The following is a 14,083-nucleotide window of genomic DNA, read 5'->3' as shown; positions in this document are numbered from 1 at the left end:
TAAGGAATAAGAGTCCAGCCCCGTGTGGCCCCTATGTGAGGTATAAGCCCCATACCCTGCATGGCCCCTATGTGAGGAATAAGAGTCTAGCCCCGTGTGGCCCCTATGTGAGGTATAAGCCCCAGCCCTGCTTGGCCCCTATGTGAGGAATAAGAGCCCAGCCCCGTGTGGCCCCTATGTGAGGTATAAGCCCCAGCCCTGTGTGGCCACTATGTGAGGTATGAGTCCATCCCTGTGTGGCCCCTATGTGAGGTATAAGCCCCAGTCCTATGTGGGCCCTATATGAGCTATAAGCCCCAGCCCTGTGTGGCCCCTATGTGAGGTATAAGCCCCAGCCCTGTGTGGCCACTATGTGAGGTATAAGCCCCAGCCCTGTGTGGCCCCTATGTGAGGTATAAGCCCCAGTCCTGTGTGGCCCCTATATGAGCTATAAGCCCCAGCCCTGTGTGGCCACTATGTGAGGTATAAGCCCCAACCCTGTGTGGCCCCTATGTGAGGTATAAGCCCCAGTCCTGTGTGGCCCCTATATGAGCTATAAGCCCCAGCCCTGTGTGGCCACTATGTGAGGTATAAGCCCCAGTCCTATGTGGCACCTATGTGAGGTATAAGCCCCAGCCCTGTGTGGCCACTATGTGAGGTATGAGTCCAGGCCTATGTGGCACCTATGTGAGGTATGAGTCCAGCCCTGTGTGGCCCCTATGTGAGGTATGAGTCCAGTCCTGTGTGGCCCCTATGTGAAGTATAAGCCCCAGCCCTGTGTGACCCCTATGTGAGGTATGAGCCCAGCCCTGTGTGGCCCCTATGTGAGGTATGAGCCCAGCCCTGTGTGGCCCCTATGTGAGGTATGAGTCCAGCCCTGTGTGGCCCCTATGTGAGGTATGAGTCCAGCCCTGTGTGGCCCCTATGTGAGGTATGAGTCCAGCCCTGTGTGGCCCCTATGCGAGGTATGAGTCCAGCCCTGTGTGGCCCCTATGTGAGGTATGAGTCCAGTCCTATGTGGCCCCTATGTGAGGTATGAGTCCAGCCCTGTGTGACCCCTATGTGAGGTATGAGTCCAGTCCTATGTGGCCCCTATGTGAGGTATGAGTCCAGCCCTGTGTGGCCCCTATGCGAGGTATGAGTCCAGCCCTGTGTGGCCCCTATGTGAGGTATGAGTCCAGCCCTGTGTGGCCCCTATGCGAGGTATGAGTCCAGCCCTGTGTGGCCCCTATGTGAGGTATGAGTCCAGCCCTGTGTGGCCCCTATGTGAGGTATGAGCCCAGCCCTGTGTGGCCCCTATGTGAGGTATGAGTCCAGCCCTGTGTGGCCCCTATGTGAGGTATGAGCCCAGCCCTGTGTGGCCCCTATGTGAGGTATGAGTCCAGCCCTATGTGGACCCTATGCGAGGTATATGAGTCCAGCCCTGTGTGGCCCCTATATGAGGTATAAGAGTAAAGCCCTGTGTGGCCCCTATGTGAGGTATAAGAGTAAAGCCCTGTGTGGCCCCTATGTGAGGTATAAGAGTAAAGCCCTGTGTGGCCCCTATGTGAGGTATAAGAGTAAAGCCCTGTGTTGGCCCCTATGTGAGGTATAAGAGTAAAGCCCTGTGTGGCCCCTATGTGAGGTATAAGAGTAAAGCCCTGTGTGGCCCCTATGTGAGGTATAAGAGTAAAGCCCTGTGTGTCTCTTCAGTCCAGGAGAAATCCGTGCCCCCGGGCCATACACAATACACAGCAGTTCTCCCACTACCGAGAACATCCGGCGAGCAGCACTGTACAGACACCCCCGAGACATACATAACTTCGTATCCCCCCCCGACCACAATAATGCGCCCCTCAACTCCTCCGCCAGCCCCCATGTACTCACCATATCCCCTCCTCCTCAATTTCTTCATCCGGGGACTCGCACATCGCTAGGCATCAGACTGGGGGGAGAGACACGGGTGGGCTGCACTGTTACCACGACAACCGGAGAATCTCCGCCCCCAATCTTCGCTCAACACTCTGCACGGATTGAGATGTAGATGGAGGCTCCGCCCCCTGCTGTGGTGGTGGGAGCACGGCGGGATGAGTAGTGGCAGCAGACGGACAGAGATGGAATAGAAGGAGCTAACGTGGCAGAGCTGAGGAGAAGCGAGGGGCTGTAATATCCTCCTCTATATGGAACCCATACTAGCCGCTATACAGAGCGCTCCCAGAGAATCATCCCAAATGATACATTCCTTTGTGTCTCTTCCTATGAGGAAGTGTTTATTGGAATGGTAACCCGCAAATAAGATGAGCTCTCAGCATGTGTGTTCAGGTCATCTACAATACAATAAGGACCACTTCACACCACATGCAGTCCAGTGAGATTTATCTGCATCAAAGTCACATGGAAAGTAGGCTATATGGTTTTTAATGGTAATGTTCACACCAGTGCTTGTAGTTCCAGAGACAAAGGTAGAACATGCTGCATTTTTCCTGCACTGGAACACAGTAAAATGCATAAAAAACGCACTGGAACACACATGTCCTTAACCTCTTGCTGACCGCCCACCATAGTATTACTGCAGCAGGGCAGCTCGGCTGTGCAAAGTCACGTAGTACTATGTGATTTCGTGTACGAGGTCTCAGCGGCGTGCGTGCGGAGATGGAGCCGCGCTCCCGTTGTGTTTAGACACGGGGGGAGGTGGGCCGCAGGAGGAGCGGTGGTGATCGCCGCTGGCCTCCCGCAATCGTCAGAGAAACCGACAGAAGACCCGCCTGCTTATGTAAACAAAGCAGGCGGGTCTTCTGTCACACAGGCAGGGAGAGATCAGAAGTTTCAACTAAGCTGAAACCCGATCTCTCTGTGCCCGTCACAGAGCCCTTCCCCCACACAGCCAGTAAGCATATTTAGGCACACATTAACCCCTTTGATCACCCCCAGTGTTAACCCCTTCCCTGCCAGTGTCATTTATACAGTAACAGTGCATAATATTTAGCCCTGATTACTGTATTAATGTCACTGGTCCCCAAAAATGTCAGTTAGGGGTCCGATTTGTCCACCACAATGTCGCAGTATCGCTAAAAAACGCTGATCGCCACCATTACTAATAAGAACAAAAAATAAATATAAATTCCAAAAATCTATCCCGTAGTTTGTAAACGCTATGACTTTTGAGCAAACCAATTAAAATACGCTTTTTGGGATTTTTTTTTAACCAAAAATATGTATCAGAATACAAATTGGCCTAAACTGATAAAAAATGTGATTTTAAATTTTTTTTTATTGGGAATGTTTTATAGCAGAAAGTAAAAAATATGGCGTTTTTGTCAAAATTGTCGCTCTTTTTTTGTTTATAGCGCAAAATCTAAAAACCACAGAGGTGATCAAATACCACCAAAAGAAAGCTCTATTTGTGGGGGAAAAAAGGACATCAATTGTATTTAGGTACAGCGTCGCACGACCGCACAATTGTTCGTTAAACTAACGCAGTGCCGAATCGCAAAAAATGGCCTGGTCATTAAGGGGGTAAAACCTTCCAGACCTGAAGTGGTTAATTAAGGTTAAGAAAAAGGAGGGGGGGGGAATGCACTGGACCACACAAAAACACACTGGAATGCATCAAAAATGCACTAGAACGCATCAAAAACGCGCATGCAGAAAAGCATATGGAACACATCCGGACTGTGTGTCTATGGTGTGAACTGGCCCTTAATGAAGTCATACAGCATTCACATCTTTGTGGTTCATTACCACAAAACGTGCTAAAGTGCACTGACATGCATCATGTTAGCTCCATTGTTTCTTAATGCTCCAAAAGGCTCAACATCCAAAATGCCAGAATTCTCCATTGTGCCTGTTCACACCTGAGCGAAGCGTTCCTTGCAAATACTCCAAGCTCACTGGAGCACTGGGCTGTGGGGGGGCAGCTCAGGCTCTCAGCATGTGGGCAGATACCAACTTTATTGTCACGATCTTGCCAGAGCCTGGACCGGCTCTGTGACGTCAGCAAAGAGCGGACTTCAGCCCGGTGTCTGCTGAAAACGGGTCACAGGAGAGGTACAGCCAAACGAGCTTTGGCTTTACTTCTCCTTTAACCGGTTGCTGACTGCTCACAGTATATTTACTGCGGCAGTCAGCCCCGGCCAGGCAGAGTCGCTCGCCTGTCACTCCATTTAGAGCCAATAGCGGGCAAGCGCGTGCCCGCCGAGGCGCGTGCCTGCCTCGGCTCGTTCACGGAGGAGTGCGGGAGTGTGACTGGCGGACCCGATGTCCGCCGGTCACACTACGATCGCCGGTACAGCGGGAGAAAGACAGAGCGGCTTATGTAAACAAGCCGCCTGTCAGTTCTCCCTGTGTAAAAATTAAGATCAGACGGTTCTACTATGTAGAACTGTTGATCTTTGTTTTTACACCAATAGCAATGTCCCACTACAGTTAGAAGCACGCCCCTAGGACACACTTAACCCCTCCCTGTCCAATACAGTTAACCCCTTCCCTGCCAGTGTCATTTTTGCAGTAACAGTGCATATTTATAGCACTGATTACTGCAGTAATGTCACTGGTACCCCCAAAAGTGTCAAAAATGTCAGTCAAGGGTCCGATCTGTCCGCCGCAATGTCGCAGTACCGCAAAAAAAAACGCAGATCGCCGCCATTACTCGTTAAAAAAAAAAACACCAAAAATGACAAAAATCTTTCCCTTTGTTAGTAAACGCGATAACTTTTGCGCAAACCAATCAAAATACGCTTTTTGCGATTTTTTTTACCAAACATATGTAGCGTAAAAAAAATTGGCCGAAAATGTTAAAAAATTTTGATTTTTACATTTTTTTTGGGGGAATTTCATATAAAAAAAAGTGAAAAATATTGTTATTTTTGCAAAAATTACGCTCTTTTTTTGTTTATAGCGCATGATCAAAAAATCGCACAGGTGATCAAATACCACCAAAAGAAAGCTCTGTTTGTGGGAAAAAAAGGACGTGAAATTCGTTTAGGTACAGCGTCGCACGACCGCGCAATTTTCCGTTAAAATCACGCAGTAAAAAATCGCAAAAAACCCTCTGGTCAGGAAGGGGGTAAAATCTTCCGGGGCTTAAGTGGTTAAGTGCACCAAAAACCGGCACATACATTTGCCTATGACGTTTGAGCGTACATGCATTCTACTACCCAGAATACAGTATTGGTTTATTCAGGTCAATGAAATACATTTAAGTTTAGACACATTTAGGGGCATACATGTTTTTTCTGCTTGAAAGCTTCTCTCATAACACACCTTAAGTCCCCGTTCACATTTGTGCGATGCGGGAACGATGCGAATATACAGCGTGATCCCGCATCGCATCCGCACCCCTGGCAGTTCACACTGCCATATGCTATACGCAGGGGGTGTCAGTTGAGATCGCATATCGCAGTGCGATCTGCAAGTTCGCACAGAATCAGATCGCACGAGTGTGAACCACCATGCCATCCGATTCTGCTGCGGATTAAAAAAAAGGGTCATGTGCGTGTTTAGTGCGATTGCGGTGCGAATTCAGACATACAAAGTGTATGGCTGAAATTTGCACCGCACAGAGATCGCATGTAATTTAGGAGCAGTGCGCTCCGAATTACATGCAATCTCTGTGATCTCACTAATGTGAACCGGCACTTAGTGTTTTATTTTTCTGACTGTAGGAGCGCATTCACACCAGAACACACTGCAAGAATCCCACGTTCCGTGTGCGTTTCCTGCACCGCCTTCAAAACACATCACAGTGGCTCTGCAATCGGCTGCATACGTCAATGTAATCCTAACAACGCCCCAAATGCAGATTGCAAAACGCAGTGCGCAGTCCCATTGTGATCCGGTTACAGTGTATTTTTCAAAGTAGTGCATGCACTACTTTTGGTGTGAGCCAGTGCGAATTCAGCCCAAAAACTGCATTGCACTAAATTGTACCGGAACGCAGAGCATGTTCCTGTGCAATTCTGCTGTGAACCGACACTGATTCTCTTCAAACACTCCCATAAATGCAAAAGAGGTGCGACTGGCTGAAAAAAAAAAATACTGAACACCTGTATACGCTGTGTATTTTAAGCTCTGGGTACATGAGGTCTAAATAGTTTCCTCCCAAAGCTAGAGTCATCATTTAATGATTTGTATATTGCAATCATATCCCCTCTTAAAGTGGTAGTAAGTAAAAAAATTTACTTTACCTTGCAGGTAAGACTATAAAAAGTTTCACTGGTAAGTGCCTTTGAAATGACTTGAACTTGTGCAGTTTAGTAGATACTGGCATTGGCTTAAGCCAATGATGTAATTAAAAGTACGTAATTAAAAGTACTCTCTGCATGCACGGAACACAGAGTACTGTGCCGCTATGGCAACTTCTGTGAGAATGTGCACAGGAGTGCTCTCTCCTCATTGGCTCACTAGCTGTGATTGACAGCAGTGGGAGCTAATGAGCTCCAGCTGCTGTGTCAGCCAATGAGACGGGAGAGTCCCCAAACAGCCGAGGCTATCATAAACATCGCTGGATCGGAGGAGGCTCAGCTAAGGATTGGGTCATGAATGCATGAAGGTAAAAAAGCTTCAGCCTTTAGAACCACTTTAAGCTATCTTTTATGTGGAGAATTACCTGTTTAAAATATTTTATTTTTGCTATCTTTTATGTGGAGAATTAACCTGTTTAAAATATTTTATTTACCTAAATTTTTATACAATTTCTCCTAAGCCCTGATATGCACTCACTGGCCACTTTATTAGGTACACCTGCCTAGTACTGGGTTGGACCCCCTTGTGCCTTCAGAACTGCCTTAATTCTTCGTGGCATAGATTTAGCACGGTGTTGAAAACATTCCTCAGAGATTTTGGTCCATATTGAGGTGATAGCATCACGCAGTTGCTGCAGATTTGTTGGCTTCACATCCATGATGTGAATCTCCCGTTCCACCACATCCCAAAGCTACTCTATTGGATTGAGATCTGGTGACTGTGGAGGCCATTGGAGTACAGTGACCTCATGGTCATGTTCAAGAAACCAGTGGTGAGATGATTTGAGCTCTGTGGCATGATGCATTATCCTGCTTGAAGTAGCAAACAACATGATGGGTAAACTGTAGTCATAAAGGGATGGACATGGTCAGCAACAATACTCAGGTAGGCCGTGGCATTTAAACAATGTTCAGTTGGTACTAAGGGGCCCAAAGTGTGCCAAGAAAATTTCCCCTACACTATTACACCACCATCACCTGCCTGAACCACTGATACAAAGCAGGATGGATCCATGCTTTCATGTTGTTTACGCCAAATTCTGACCCTGCTATCTAAATGCAGGGTTAGAATTTGGCGTAAACAACATGAAAGCATATATATGTGAGTTTTATTTACTTTTAATAAACAAGTGAGTTGTTTTATGGAGTCACGCTATGTGGACTCATCTTTCCTCCTAAAACATGGTACATCTTTATCTACTCCCATGAGAGTGCCTGCTTGACGGGGACAACATAGAGTGGATTGTGGACCTGTATGCTGGGTATATTATATATAAAAAAGGTGCACTAGCTGGTTTATAACTTTACCAGCCACTCCATCGGGTGAGTCAGTTTGGGTTGATTGATGGAAGGAGCACACAGGGTGTTTTTTGGCATGCATTCATTCACAGAAGATCTGTTGCACAGAATTTATGCACTTTTCTGCACTTTGTTGGCTTCCTTTGGGACTTTTAGGAATATTAAGGACATGTTTATGAATTTTTAAATTTTTCAGCACCTATTTATTTCACTGGACTTTTTCACTGAGATAAATTGTTTGTTTTTTATATATATATATATATATATATATATATATATATATATATGTAGCAAGGTTTCCAGACCTGTGGCCTGATGTGGGTCTGCCATTAGTAACGGAATCCTCTCCAGCGCATGTGAGCTGATTTCCCAGGGGGGACAATTGAAACAGTGACAACTCCGAGCATCTTTGTTTGTGGTTTTTAATATAAATTAAGGGGATGGGAGAAGGGAATGAGTGGGATACTCCTTTAGGCTTGAACTAATTACAATTGGGACTTTGATCCTGGAAAAATGCCCATTGGCGCTTCCTTGACGCTAGCCAGCGCCAGCCAACGCTCACTGACTCTGAAAACACTCTGTAAAACAGAGGAAGTGTTGAATCCCCGACCTATAGTCCAGTAGATCCAAGACTGAGAACTGTAGAACTCCTGACACTGCTTCACTGTGTAAGTCTTTGAATACTTTCCCCCGCCTGGCACAGCTTGAGGTAGTATTTTGTAGAACTCCAGAAAGGTAACACTGTAACTGGCACACGCAATACAATTCAGGGCCCAGACTGCAGGTGCCCCCTTTGCTCCTTGAACTCTTCAGGGTCCACTGACTATGTACCCCCTTTATACTTCAGGGTCCTCAACTTAGGTACCCCCTTTACAGCTAGCTGACCTTGGATCCCCGAACCTCTTCCGGAGTGGTCCCCTCTGACTCTAGGCAGACCCCCAAGGGCAATCCGCAGTACTCACGACCTGTGTAGGCTTTCTTGGGACTGGACCCCTCTCTCTCTCTGCAGGCTCTCGGCACACCGGATCCCCATCAGCTCAACTCAGCACTCTCTGGATTCTCAGGCGACACCCCGAGACATCCACCTTCCTCAGACAGGAGGAGAGACAGCCGCACTCTCCTTCCTGAGACTCTGCTCCCGCCAAAGACACCGTGCCACGCACTTCCCCCCAAACTTATACCCACTCCCAGAATCCCTTGCAGCGTAATCTGCCTTCTGGGGTAGTTACAAGCTGGGATGTGTCCCCTGATTGGGCTTCCCACACTGCCCTATGAGAAGCCTCTTACAGGAGCCAGTGGGGATACTTCTCCCCTCAGCATGCACATCTGGAAGCCATGACACCCTGACTAGATAAATCACAGCCCTGCTGTTAGGCAGACAGGGCCCACTATAGTTTTACCTAGCACCTATTTGTAGGGTGCTACATATATGATTATTTTTCTATTTTTTATCACTTTTTTTTTACCAATCATTAGAAATTTTGATAATTATTATTATTCATTAAGATTATTGCACTTGCACTTTTTGGTTGGAGATAATTGGATACTACAATACTAAACATCTACAACTACAAATCATACATAGTATTCCCCAATAACAGCTTAGAGCCACTGATTGATTTTGGCACCAGATCCCTTTTTTGTACATACATCCTTTAGATATCTTGGGGTACCGAACACCGCTGACCCCATGGAATATTTACTGTTAAATGTGCTCCCTCTCCTTAGACAATTTCAACTAAAATGTGTAACTTGATGTAAGCACCCCTTTAGTGTGATAGGGAAAGTACATCTAATAAAAATGATTCAGGCTCCCCAATTATTATATATACTACATAATACCCCGCAATGGATACTCCGCCGCTGGTTTCAGCAAATTGATACTTTATTTGGAGATCTCATTTGGTGGAAAGAACTGCCAGAATTCTATAGACTACCCTACAACATAACAAGGACCAGGGGGGGATTAGCAGTGCCTATCCCTAAACTGTATTTTCTTTCTTCTCAGCGTCAGCATATGGGAGGGTGGGGTCTACACAACCCTGTAGATCCTATAAGTAAACTTCTCGTGGGAGACTCTTCAGAACTCTCGCTTCTATCTCTACTGGAGGGAGCATTTTCTCACTTGCCGCAGGGAGGTCCCACATGTACTTTAATCAAAAAAAACCTGGTCTATGACCAAGAAACATTTAGGTGTTACAGGCTTCTTAAAGAATCTCCCCTGTGGCTGAACCCTTCTTATGGAGAGCTTTACAATCTTGAAGGTTTTCAGCCCTGGGAGGACACGGGTATGAAATGTATCTCTCAACTTTACTGCCAGAATGTATTAAAGTCTTTTCTGGAATTGCAGGAAGAGTTCGCCCTAACCAGGACTAACTTCTATCAATATCTTCAGCTGAGACACGCTTTGCAAGCTCAGGCTCGCTCCTCTTCCTTAATACTAATAAGACATGTCATGATTGAAGAGGTGATGTCAAGTGTCAACAGAAAGGGAATGATTTCTAAAGTGTACTCAGCATTGACCTCTTGTATCCATGACCCTGCCAAATTACCCTCTAGAAGTAAGTGGGAACAGGACTTATAAATGGAGACACATGGAATCTGTGTTTGCAGTCCATTCCTTCCAGTTCAGTTTCACCCTCTCATAAATTGTCACAACTGTATATATTGCACAGATCTTATTGTACCCCAATGCAGTTATTTAACTGGGGTCAATGAGAGTCTCCTTTGTGTCCCAATTTCGAAAGGCAGGAGAGAAATCTTATTCACTTATTGTGGAGAGGTCCAAAACTTTATAGGTATGGGAAGGGGGTTACAGATACTATCTCTACGGTTTTAACACTTAGGATACTGAGGGATCCGCTGATTTGTATTTTGGGAGCAATCGATGAAGAACAATACCCAGTTCCATTTTATTCTACAGTTGTCAGGCTGCTGTATATAGCATGCAAACAAATACTATAGCTAATTTGTGGCTATCGCCTAACGTTCCCACAGTTCAACAGTGGATCGATCAGGTTAACATCCTTTTAGTGCGAAAAAAAGTAATATATTATTATATAGGATTTATATAGTGCCAACAGTTTACGCAACACTTTGCAACATGAACTTTTCAACACAGACGTGCGGCGCACATAACATTTTTTCTATATGGCAAGCCTGGCTTGAATTTCCAGTACTTGCACCTCCTAAATTGGTGCTAGGCTGACTGCTACGGATGTAGACTGTAAATATAACAGTGTTTAATTACTCTACGAGCTTACTGGAAGATTCTTAATTTATCTTTTTTGAATTGCTTCCTGAGTGAAGTTGTCTCCATTTAGACTCGAGAATTTGGGTACGCAGACTTGGTATTAGAGCTTAGACTGAGACTGATGTTTTCCCTTTTTTTTTTTCTTTATTATTTATTGTTTGTTCTTCCGAATTCTGCTGAATATGACACAAACGCCACTATACAGATTGTTATCGTTTTATATGATTGTGTGCACTTTATTGAATGTTAATTATCCAATTATTTTGTGACCACTATAGCATATCTCCTTTTGTGGTCTCCTTTTGGTACACCTGTATCTTTGTCATAAAATGATATTACTTTGTATAATTTTTCTTTTACAATATGGTGGATTAATAAACTTCTTTTTGATAAAAAAAAAAGTTTGGGGAAAGGTATCAGAAAACAAATTAAACAGAAGATATAAACAAATTACCTTTATTGGCCTTCAAAATAATCGGCATCCTTCACAACACATTTTTGGTAACGTTCATAAAGCTTCTGGAAACTGGTATGAAAGGCCTCTTTAGGAATCGATCGCAGAACTGTGTCACACATTCTTGGATTGCTATCCACAAAACATTGTCTTGACCATGGAGTTTTTCAGGCGACTCTTTTTGGGTCGCGGGGAAGACAGTGAATGCCATTCCATTCATTGCCACTTGGATCCCGGATCAAACTGATAGCACCAGGTCTCATCCCCTATGATGATGGTTCCCAGAAAGGATGGATCCTGGTCACACATGGTAATGAAACCTCCAATGGTTTCCATCCATTTTGCTTTCTGTTCGCCTATCAGCTTGTGCAGCACAAACCGCGAACAGATCTTTTCCGCTTACCAAAATCATTGCAGACGATGGTGTGCACCGTGTCCTTGCTAATGCCCAATTCCTCCACCATCAATCGTAGAGTCAGTTGCCGATTTTGTGCCAGCATTTGTCGCTCTCGTTCAATCATGTCTAGGGTTCTGCTTGTCGATGGCCGACTAGAACCTAACTCATTCTCAGTCGTTTCCTTCCCGTCGCAAAAGTGTTTCAACCAGTCATAAACACATTTTCTGCTCACAGCTTCCGTCACGTACACTTGCATCAACATTTTATGCCTCTCCATCATCCTTTTCCCCATTTTGTAGCAGAACTTGTTGCTCACTCGTTGCTCCATTGCACTGTGACTCTGCCTCTCACACTGACTACGTTCGGGTTTACCCTGACAGTCAAGTGTACTCCACGCTGGGTGGTGCTTTTCTACGTGTCTGTGGATAGTCATGTGCATGCAGATGGATACAGATGAGCCCATTATGTCATTTATGTCCATCATCTCTTTCAGGCAGGGAGTTGTAAAGCGTTCAATGCACAGGGAAGGGATTACTCTTTCTAGCACTAAATTAAAATCGCTTATCCTAAAACCAGACCATTAGTTGATATCTGGCTATTATGCTGCTTTAATCTTTTCTAATGGGAGGGTGGGCAAGGGTTAGACTGAATAAACTTGAGTCATCAGAAGAGGCCTGGACACAGGTGTTTCACACATATTTGGATACGGTTATCCCCTCCAAAGACAAAATGATTTTGTTGAGATTCTTACATCAGCCCTACATACCCCAGTAAGATTGTTCTATATGAAAAAAAGAGCGGATACTTTATGCCATTAGGCCAGCCATAGATGGAGCAATTATCTTTCCTGCACTTTGTTCATGGGGGAATCCTTCCTCTGAGCTATTGCATCCTTCTGGTGGGTGGGGGGGGCTTTCCCCAGCTTGGAGAACGTACAGTGATTATTGCTAGCGGCCATGGACGATGGCAATAATTGCATGAAAAATCTGACAGGCTGATTGTGCACAAGTTGTTTGATCAATCAACTTGGGTACAATCAGCATGCCCATACATGGTTTGAATCTCGGCTGGTCCCTGCTGAAGCGGCTGAGATTCGAACCATCTGTAGTGTAAGCTTACTGATGGAGCTATTATACATATTGTATGGGAGTACAACAAGATTAGACCTTTGTGGTCACAGGTGGCTAAATTCATAGCAGACAACTTATAGCTCCCTAATGTGTATAAACCAAAAATGTGTCTTCCTAGGGTAATAAAGAATGATGAGATGAATAATGTTACTAAGAAATTCCTAAGGTTACTCTTCTTTTATAGAAAAAAGGGGGGAGAAACTGCGCTAAATATCAGAAGAAACAAGTAGCGGCAACTTAGTATGTGACAAACATCAAAAAATAGTGGATAAAGAAAGCTGCGCTTAGTGACACAAGTATATAAATTGAGTCCAAATAAGTCCCAAATTTCAGTAATGGTATGTAAAACAATCAAATAAGGGTCCAAACTTTCAAGCGAGGATCCACAGGAGTAGATTACATGTGAAGTTACTGCTTACCAGATGCAGCAGCAAATTAAGCCTTATGTATAAATATCCAGGCCCGATGGAAGTTTATGAAGGATTCCTCCTCAGAAATTTCCGTCCCAGGATCACAAGTTGATGGATATATCAAAATAAAAGATGAAAATACATAGCGTGATACTGTATATATGATGTATATCTCCCGTGTGTATCAGACAAGGAAAGTGCTCATAGGAACCACCACCATCACAGGCTGCTTACCAGATAAATTAATAGAGACAGCAAAGAACAATTAAAGCAATCCTGAATGAACCACCACTTTATTAATAGTGTAATTACCAGATGGTATGGGTATAGAGAGCATATGAGATCACTCAGATAGTAAAAGGAACCCCTCAGGGCCGTTGACAGAAGTCCCTGCTTACCAGATTAAGTATATACAGGTGCTTGTCTCACAAATCAGGATGTCGCTGGATGCGGTCACTTGTCCCCTGTGAATCGGTCCTGTCCCAGTGGTATCCGTCCCAGGATCACCGTTAGAAAAATGTTGGAATACAGAACAAAAACAAGCACATAGCGTAATACTGTATAGTAATGATAATGAGATCTCCTTTGTGTATCAGAAAAGGAGAGTGTCAATGAAAGCCACCACCATCACAGACTGCTTACCAGATGGGAAAACAAATTATAGTAGAACAATCCAAGAGATGTCTCTGAGGCCAGAAACAAGCAAAGATATAGGCTGAGCCACCACCTAGATCATAATCCAATTACCAGATAATAGAGAAAAAACAGGCATATAGGAACAGTCAGATGACCCGTGACCCCTTTAGGACTGTCACTAGTAATCCCCTCTTACCAGATGTAAGCAGATGTATGCAGAAATCACAGAAACCAATATCCTCAAGTAAGATGGTCAATCCTCTGTGCATACGTTCCGTCCCTGGTGGTATATATGGCTGACCCA

The sequence above is a fragment of the Pelophylax lessonae genome (assembly GCF_965119305.1).
Source record: "Pelophylax lessonae genome assembly, chromosome: 2".
NCBI lineage: Eukaryota > Metazoa > Chordata > Amphibia > Anura > Ranidae > Pelophylax > Pelophylax lessonae.
The sequence above is the reverse complement of the archived record's forward strand: the minus strand, read 5'-3'. Positions refer to the sequence as shown.